We start from the raw sequence: 8,217 nt of genomic DNA, 5'->3' as shown, positions 1-8,217 counted from the left end.
GAACATGGAATGTTTCTCCATCTGTTTGTGTCCTCTCTTATTTCGTTGAGCAGTGGTTTGTTGTTCTCCTTGAAGAGGTTCTTTACGTTCCTTGTTAGTTGTATTCCTAGGTATTTTATTCTCTTTGTAGCAATTGTGAATGACAGTTCATTCTTGATTTGGCTCTCTTTAAGTCTGTTATTGGTGTATAGGAATGCTTGTGATTTTTGCATATTGATTTTGTATCCTGAGACTCTGCTGAAGTTGCTTATCAGTTTCAGGACATTTTGGGCTGAGACGGTGGGCTCTTCTAGATATACAATCATGTCGTCTGCAAATAGAGACAATTTGTCTTCCTCCTTTCCTATTTGAATACCCTTTATTTCTTTTTCTTGCCTGATTGCTCTGGCTAGAACTTCTAGTACTATATTGAATAGGAGTGGTGAGAGAGGGCATCCTTGTCTAGTGCCAGATTTCAAAGGGAATGCTTCCAGGTTTTGCCCATTCAGTATGATATTGGCTGTTGGTTTGTCATAAATAGCTTTTATTATTTTGAGATACATTCGGTCAATACCTAGTTTATTGAGGGTTTTTAGCATAAAGTGCTGTTGAATTTTGTCAAAGGCCTTCTCTGCATCAATTGGGATAATTATGTGTTTTTTGTCTTTGGTTCTGTTTATGTGGTGAATTACGTTTATGGACTTGCATATGTTGAAGCAGCCTTGCATCCCTGGGATGAATCCCACTTGATCATGTTGAATAAGCTTTTTGATGTGTTGTTGCAATATTCTTGCCAGTATTTTATTCAAGATTTTTGCATCTATGCTCATCATGGATATTGGCCTGAAGTTTTCTTTTCTTGTTGAGTCTCTGCCGGGTTTTGGTATCAGGGTGATGTTGCGCTTATGAAATGATTTGGGAAGAATTCCCTCTTTTGGGTTATTTGGAATAGTTTCAGAAGGAATCGTACTAGCTCTTCTTTGTATGTCTGGTAGAATTCGGCTGTGAATCCCTCTGTAACTGGGCTTTTTTTGGCTGGTAGGCTCTTAATTCCTGCCTCAACTTCATACCTTGTTATTGATCTATTCAGGGTTTTGACTTCTTCCTGGTTTAGGCTTGGGAGGAGGCAAGTGTCCAGGAATTTATCCATTTCTTCCAGGTTTATTAGTTTATGTGCATAGAGTTGTTTGTAATAATCTCTGATGATGGTTTGAATTTCTGTGGAATCTGTGGTGATATCCCCTTTATCATTTTTTATTGCATCAATTTGGTTTTTCTCTCTTTTCTTTTTTATTAATCTTGCTAGTGGTCTGTCTATTTTGTTGATCTTTTCGAAAAACCATCTCCTGGATTTATTGATTTTTTGAAGGGTTTTTTGTGTCTCTATCTCCTTCAGTTCTGCTCTGATCTTAGTTATTTCCTGTCTTCTGCTAGGTTTTGAGATTTTTTTCTCTTGCTCCTCTAGCTCTTTCAATTTTGACGATATTGTGTCAATTTTAGATCTCTCCTTTCTTCTCATGTGGGCACTCATTGCTATATATTTTCCTCCACAGACTGCTTTAAATGTGTCCCAGAGATTCTGGCATATTGTGTCTTCATTCTCGTTGGTTTCGAAGAATGTCTTTCTTTCTGCCTTCATTTCATTGTTTATCCAGTCAACATTCAAGAGCAAGTTGTTCAGTTTCCACGAGGCTGTGCGGTTCTGAGTTAGTTTTTGAATTCTGAGTTCTAACTTGATTGCACTGTGGTCTGAGAGACTGTTTGGTATGATTTCCGTTCTTTTGCATTTGCTGAGGAGTGATTTGCTACCAATTATGTGGTCAATTTTAGAGTAGGTGTGATGTGGTGCTGAGAAGTATGTATATTCTGTGGATTTGGGGTGGAGAGTTCTGTAAATGTCTATTAGGTTTACTTGTTCCAGGTCTGAGTTCGAGTCCTGGATATCCTTGTTAATTTTCTGTCTTGTTGATCTGTCTAATATTGACAATGGGGTGTTAAAGTCTCCCACTATAATTGTGTGGGAGTCTAAGTCTCTTTGTAAGTCATTAAGAACTTGCCTTATGTATCTGGGTGCTCCTGTATTTGGTGAGTATAAATTTAGTATCGTTAGCTCTTCTTGTTGCATTGATCCTTTTACATTATGTAGTGTCCTTCTTTGTTTCTTTTGCTCTTTGTTGCTTTAAAGTCTATTTTATCAGAGATGATAGTTGGAACTCCTGCTTTTTTTTTTTTGCTCTCCATTTGCTTGATAAATCTTCATCCATCTCTTTACTTTGAGCCTTTGTGTATCCTTGCATGTGAGATGGGTTTCCTGGATACAGCACACTGATGGGTTTTGGCTTTTTATCCAATTTGCCAGTCTGTGTCTTTTGATTGGGGCATTTAGTCCATTTACATTTATGGTTAATATTGTTTTGTGTGAATTTGATACTGCCCTTTTGATGCTGGCTGGATGTTTTGCCCATTAGTTGATACAGATTCTTTATTGTGATGATGCTTTTTACCATTTGGTTTATATTTGGAGTGGCTGGTACTGGTTGTTACTGTCTATGATTAGTGTACACTTCAGGAGCTCCTGTAAAGCAGGCCTGGTGGTGATGGAATCTCTGAGTACTTGCTTGTTTGCAAAGGATTTTATTTTTCCTTCATTTATGAAGTGTAGTTTGGCTGGAGTTGTAATTCTGGGTTGAAAGTTCTTTTCTTTAAGGATGTTGAATATTGGCCCCCACTCTCTTCTGGCTTGTAGGGTTTCTGCTGAGAGAGATCTGCTGTGAGTCTGATGGGCTTCCCTTTGTTGGTAATCCAACCTTTCTCTCTGGCTCCCCTTAGCATTTTCTCCTTCATTTCAACCCTGGTGAATCTCATGATTATGTGCCTTGGGGTTGCTCTTCTTGAGGAATATCCTGTGGTGTTCTCTGTATTTCCTGGACTTGAATATTCACCTGCCTTGCTAGGTTGGGGAAGTTTTCCTGGATAATATCCTGAAGAGTATTTTCCAGCTTGGATTCATTCTCTTCATCACATTCAGGTACATCTATCAAACGTAGATTAGGTCTTTTCACATAGTCCCACGTTTCTTGGAGACTTTGTTCATTCCTTTTTACCCCTTTTTCTCTAATCTTGCCTTCTCGTTTTATTTCATTGAGTTGATCTTCGACCTCTGATATCCTTTCTTCTGCTTGGTCAATTCGCCTGTTGAAACTTGTGCATGCTTCGCAAAGTTCTCGTGTTGTGTTTTTAAGCTCCATCAATTCACTTCTATTCCTCTCTAATTTGTCCATTCTCGTTAGCATTTCATCAAATCTTTTTTCCACATTCTTAGCTTCCTTGCATTGGGTTAGAACATGTTCTTTTAGCTCACATAAGTTCCTTATTACCCACCTTCTGAAATCTGATTCTGTTATTTCATCACACTCATTCTCCATCCAGCCTTGTTCCCTTGCTGGTGAGGAGTTGTGATCCCTTGTAGGAGGAGAGGTGTTCTGGTTTTGGGTGTTTTCATCCTTTTTGTGCTGGTTTCTTCCCATCTTTGTGTATTTATCCACCTGTCGTCTTTGTAGTTGCTGACTTTCAGATTGGGTGTCTGAATGGACATCAAATTTGTTGATAATGAAGTTATTTCTGTTTCTTAGTTTTCCTTCCAACAGTCTGACCCCTCTGCTATAGGTCTGCTGAGGTCCACTCCAGGCCCTGCTTGCCTGGGGATCACTTGCAGCAGCTGTAGAACAGTAACGGTTGCTACCAGTTTCTTTTTCTGCTGCCTTTGTCCCAGAAAAATACCTGCTTAATGTCAGTCTGATCTCTCCTTTATGAGGTGACTTTTTGGGGGTCAGGGAGCTGCTTGAGGAGACAGTCTGTCCTTTACATGAACTCAAGTGCTGAGTTGTGAGCTCTGATTTTCATTCAGGGCTGCTGGGCTGGTACTTTTAGGTCTGCTGCAGCAGAACTCATAAACACCTTTTTTTCCCCAGGTGCTCTGTCCCAGGGAGTTAGGGCTTTATTTATGAGTTAGCAAGGGGGCAGCCTAGTCACTGTCTGCCTGCACAGACTTTGCTGAGCTGCTGTGGGCTCCGCCCAGCTGTTGTGTGAACTTCCCTGTAGTCCTGTTTATATGGGTGTAGTTAGAACTGTCTCAGCATTGGTGGCCCACCTCTGTAATGGCGGAGTCTTGCTGTAACGGCAGGTTGCCTTGGCAATGGTGGGTTGCCACGGCAAGGCAGGCTGCCTCAGCAACGGCAGACTACCTCCGTAGTGGTGGAGTGCCTCAGCAATGGCGGACGCCCCTCCCAGATAGAGCTGGACCGTCCTGAGTTCAGCTGTGCTTGCTGTGAAGCTCTCAATCCAAAGAGTTTCTGATTGCTGTTCTTCTGTAGGGGTGGGACCAGCTGAGCCTGATCACCTGGCTCCCTGCCTCAGAGCCTTTTGTTTTTTAGTTGAACGGTCGACCCTCCCCAGGTGTTCCAGTCTCCTGTTGAAAAGGCGCCAGGATCTGTTTGATTTCCCCTTTGGCGACTCACTGCACCGGCTTAAACAGCAGCACTTAGATTTATGGGGCTTTTTTATTTTTTGCCTTGGAATCTTCTGGCCTGGCTTTCTGTTTCAGACCCCTTTTTTAGTCAGATGAATGGGCGACTGCGTCCTAGCGGGACTCCAATCATCAGCTAAAAGGGCACTGAGATCAGTGTATTTTGTATGGGGAACTGCCATGCTGGGGCGCTGCAAAGCAGCCCCATGGGCCAAAACAGCTGCGGGGACTGAAGCAGCCACCCCAGCCAAAACAGCTGCTCTGGAGACCCGTGGGGCTCCTCTGGCTGGCAATCTCCTGGTCTGTGGGCAATAAAAATCGGTCTGGAAATGTGGTGTCCACTCATCCTGTGCGCTTTCACTGGGAGCTGCAATCCTGAGCTGTTCCTAAATGGCCATCTTGGACCATCGGGTAATAAAAATGTTTGATGATTTTACTGGTTATTTTAGCCAAGCTAAAATTTACTTGCTTGTAGTGTAAAGTGAATTGGTCAAATATATGCCCTTCTTCTTGTGATGATGTGAATAAAATGTCTACATGATGAGATGGAGTGAGTGGACGACATAGGCTCTGTGTCACCCCTCCTTGAACGTCAAACAGTGCAGCATGGAAAGATACCCTCCATCTCATCCCTCCTGCAACCCACAGTCCACGAGAGTGCTGCCAGTGTGGAGCCCTGGGTAGTTGACACAAATCTGAGCAGGAGCTACAGGCATTGCTGCAGGGCCTTGGGCTAGAGTTTGGATGAAGGCCAGTGGGACCGACCGTCCCACAGAGGGAGGCAGAGTTGAAAGCAGAGAAACAGACCATAAAGTCTGGCAGGCCCCACTTCCACAGGGCTCAAACTGAAGCCCTTGCTAGAGAGTTAGGCACCAAATACACCAGCTTGACCCCAAACAGGAAGATTGAGCTCTGGGAGAGACCTATTTCTGGGATTTCTATACTGTTCAGTTGGTGACTATGCCTGTTTCTATGCTGATACCAGGCTGTTTTGATTATAATCACTTTATAATGTATTTTGAAATCAGGAAGTGTGATACCTTCAGCTTTTTTTGTTTGTTTTTTGTGTTTTTGCTCAAGATTGTTTTGGCTATTCAGGGTCATTTGTAGTTCCATATGAGTTTAAGAATTGTTTTCACAATTTCTGTGAGAAATGACATTGGATTTTGATAGGGATTGCATTAAACTTGTAGATCTATAGATTGGATAGTATAGACATTTTCCCAGTATAATTTTTTTTCCAGTTCATGAACACAGACAGGGTACCTTTCCATTTATTTCTGTTTTCTTTGAGTTCTTCCATCAGCATGTTAGTTTTTCAGTATACAGATCTTTTACCTTCTTAATTAAATTTATACCTAAGTATTTGATTTTTTGATTGTTATTGTAAATGAGATTGTTTTCTTATTTTTCAGTTCAGATAGATAATTATTAGTATATAGAAATGCCACTGAGTTCTATATGGTGATTTTATATCTTGAAACTTTATTAAATTTGTTTATTAATTCTAATAGTTTTTTGTGGAGTTGTTAGGTTTTTCTATATATATAAGATGATGCTGTCAATAAGTAGAGACCATTTCATTTAATTTTTGTTATTAATTACCATCCTTTCCTTTCTGCTTAAAGAACTCCCTTTAACAATTGCTGTAAAACAGGCCTAGTGGTAATGAACTCCTTTAGCTTTTATTTGTATGAAAAAGTTTTCATTTCTCCCCCATTTCCAAAGGAGAGGTTTGCTAGGTATTCTTGGCTGGCAGATTTTTTCCTTCAGCACTTTGAATGCATCATTTAACTCTTTCCTGACCTATGTGATTTCTGCTCAGAAGCTTGCCAAAAGCCATATTGGGACATCCTTGAATATGAAAGTTTCTTATCTCTTGATGATTTCAGTATTTTGTCCTTATTTTTTATTTTTGGTAATTTGATTAGGATGTGTCGTGGTGAATTCCTCATTGAGGTGAATTTGATTGGTGACTGCTGAACTTCCTGGACCTGGGTATTGTCATCTTTCCCCAGATTTGGGAAATTTTTAGCCACTGTTTTCTTTAATATGCTTTCTAGGTCTTTTTCTCTGTCTTCTTCTTCATGAATTCCTATTACCCAAAGGTAAGTTCTCTTGATGGTACCTCATAATTCCTATAGGCCATATTTATTTATTTTTTTCAATCTTTTATCTTTTTGCTCTTCTGATTGGGTAATTTCAAATATCTTGTCTTTGAGCTCATTGTTTCTTTTAGTTGATCAAGTCTGCTGTTCAAACTTCCTATTGAAATTTTCATTTCAGTTTTATATTCTTATTTTAAGATTTCTATTTTTTAAATTGTTTTATTTCTTTGTCAAACTTCTCATTTTGTTTATGAATTGTTTTCCAAATTTTATTTAATTTTCTATTTGTATTTTTTTGTATTCTCTGAACTTTTTAAAGAGGATTGTTCTGAATTCTTTGTCAGTCAATTTATGGATTTTTATTTCTCGTGGCTCCATTATTGAAGGCTTATTAGCTTTTTTTGATGGTGTTATATTTCCCTGATTTTCATAATTCTTTATTATTTATGTTGATACTTGTACCTTTGAGAAGGTGGCTAGCTCTCCAGCTTTTGTAGATATTCTTTGTTGGTGATAGGCCTTTACTTCTTAGTCTAGTCTAGGATTCTGGATGACTGGCTGATATTAACCCCAAAGAGGCAGAATTTCGTGTTCTCTAGTTAGGCTGGGTTGCTTCTTGTGCTTTGAGGTTGAATGGTGTTGCTGGCTATGCTCCATGGTCAGGTAAGACCACTGGTTTGTCTGGGCATGGTGGCTCACACCTGTAATCCTAGCACTTTGAGAGGCCAAGGAAGGTGGCTTGCCTGAACTCAAAAATTTGAGACCAGCTGTGGCAACAAGGCAAAACCCCATCACTACTAAAATACAAAATTTAGTCAGGCATGGCAGCGGTTGCCTGTAGTCCCAGCTACTTGGGAGGCTGGGGCAGGAGAACTGCTTTAACCCAGGAGGTGGAAGTTGCAGTGAGCCAAGATGGCACCACTGCACTATAGGCTGGGTGACAAAGCAAGACTCCATCTCTAATAATAATAATAATACCACTGGTTGGACTCCAGCATCAGGTGGGTCTGCTTTCATTGATTGAGCAGGGTTGCTGATTGTCTTCCCTGGCTGGGTGGTACTGTTGTTTGGAATCTGTAGTTGGGAAAGGCTATGTGATGAACTCTAAGGCTGGGTGAGGTCTCTAGGGTTACTGCCTGGTCACATGGGGTGGCCAGAACCAGAGGTTATTTTCCACAGATAAGTGTGGCCTTGGGCTTGCCTCCTAGTCTAGGGTAACCTTAAGTAGAGCATCAAGGTTTGGTGAAGTCACTGCTCTGAAACTGGCATTGGGGTGACCAGATGCTCCCAGTGTGGGTAATCACTGAATGTGCAGTTGCCTCCCAGCTTGGGGAAGCCTTCACAGGAGCAGCAGAGCTTAGCTGGATCGCTTCTCCACTGTTAGATTTGGGCTGCTCCCATGAGTAATTGTGGCCCCGAAGTTGCCTTCTGATTTGGGGAATACTTAATGTGAGCACTGGAACTTAATTGGATCACCTCTCTGCCATCAGGGTTGGGCAGGGCCTGATGTTGTCTCCAGAGATAATTGCTGACTTGAAATTGTCTTTCAACCTGGGGAAGACTTAAAGAGAGCACCAAGGCTGTGTGAGAAAGCTGGCTAAGGAT

Source organism: Sapajus apella, unplaced genomic scaffold (genome assembly GCF_009761245.1).
Source record: "Sapajus apella isolate SASKATOON/1434 unplaced genomic scaffold, GSC_monkey_1.0 scaffold3, whole genome shotgun sequence".
Taxonomy (NCBI): Eukaryota; Metazoa; Chordata; class Mammalia; order Primates; family Cebidae; genus Sapajus; species Sapajus apella.
Note: the sequence above shows the minus strand (reverse complement) of the source record.